The sequence below is a fragment of the Malurus melanocephalus genome, unplaced genomic scaffold, assembly GCF_030028575.1.
Source record: "Malurus melanocephalus ecotype Western Australia unplaced genomic scaffold, MMel_1.1 scaffold_122, whole genome shotgun sequence".
Taxonomy (NCBI): Eukaryota; Metazoa; Chordata; class Aves; order Passeriformes; family Maluridae; genus Malurus; species Malurus melanocephalus.
In genome coordinates, this window is record NW_026623354.1 from 1,963,908 (window position 1) to 1,965,103 (window position 1,196).

General features: G+C 49.7%; 1 protein-coding gene across 1 annotated transcript in view; it reads left to right on the forward strand.

The window, feature by feature from the left end:
* The first annotated feature begins 716 nt into the window (after positions 1-716).
* The window catches only part of EMX2 (empty spiracles homeobox 2), a 7,203-nt gene continuing 6,723 nt past the window's right edge, over positions 717-1,196 (forward strand). The window contains exon 1 of the mRNA XM_057370304.1: positions 717-1,070. The gene's annotated coding sequence lies outside the window, so the exon portion shown is untranslated. The remainder of the gene's footprint in view (positions 1,071-1,196) is intronic.

Genomic DNA, 1,196 nt, shown 5'->3' on the forward strand with positions numbered 1-1,196 from the left:
ACTTGAGTTACGGTGTATAAAGCTCTCCCTCACTTTGCTCTGCGCTCGCCTGCACGTGTGGCTGGGGATGTCTATACGTGCAGCCGCCCCACGCCTGGAGATCAGATTTACATTTCCTACAGAAAGTGAACTTCTCCTTCCACAAAGTGCACACAGCGCGGGGTACACAAAGGGAAACACGGCCTCAAACAAAGGCGCAAGAACAGCCGCATCTTTGCGTGCCCGACACTGTTTTGTCACTTATATTTAGCCCGTCGGTTTGGTATTGTGTTAAAAATATCGGCAAGCTGGGAACAGATGCTTTTAGCAGAGAGTGGGGAAGGCGAATAGAATTCACCTCGCCCTTTACTGGAAACAACCATTTAGACAGCGATTTATTTTTTAGCATATTTTAATGCAGCTAAGTAACGGATTTTTAGTGTATAAAGTGAAAAGAAAATAGAAAACAAGGTCCGGGAAGGAAGGAAAGAAACGCTAGATTGGTTTTAAGACTCCCTTCATCCCTTGGTTCAACAGAAACATTAATTTACATTAGCAATTCCGCATCTTTAAGATAAATTACACAGCGGCGTAATAGATTTAAAGTACGCCAGATTTTTTTATCATTAATTGTAAATGTGCAAAATACCTGCTGGTACTTCACTTTAGAAGAATGTAATTGGCAAAAATGGGAGGCTGATGAATAGATAATAGATCCTTAACTACCAATAAACAGTAAGCACCAGCCAAGAGTATTAGGATGTGATCATAATTATTCTGCAGCTCCAGCCAATGGGAGGAGGAGAACTCAGCCCTAAAATCATCTCCGGACCCAAAGGTAAACGCGAAAATACGGACAAGGCTGGAACCGGAGACTCGATCCCCTGTCCCGTCTGCGAGAGCCCGGCGTGTCCCAGCTTTGCACGATGCAGCTGCCCGGCGCTTTGTGTTCCGCACCGCGCGGTGCGGCCAGTGCGGAGGAGCCAAGGGGAAATAAATAAGTTCGGAGGAGGACCACGACCCGTTCTCTCACCGGGACGAAATCTTTCCCAAGCGGGGCATCTCTCCCTGACGCCCCGGGGCCGATCAAGGTAACCTCGGCGGGCTGAGAGTACCCGAGAGGTGGCAGGGAGAGGGGTGTCGCGCTGGCGGAGCAGCCCAACTCCCCCCTGGCCCCCACAGGGGACATGCAGGGCCCCCCATCTCCTGTCCCGCTG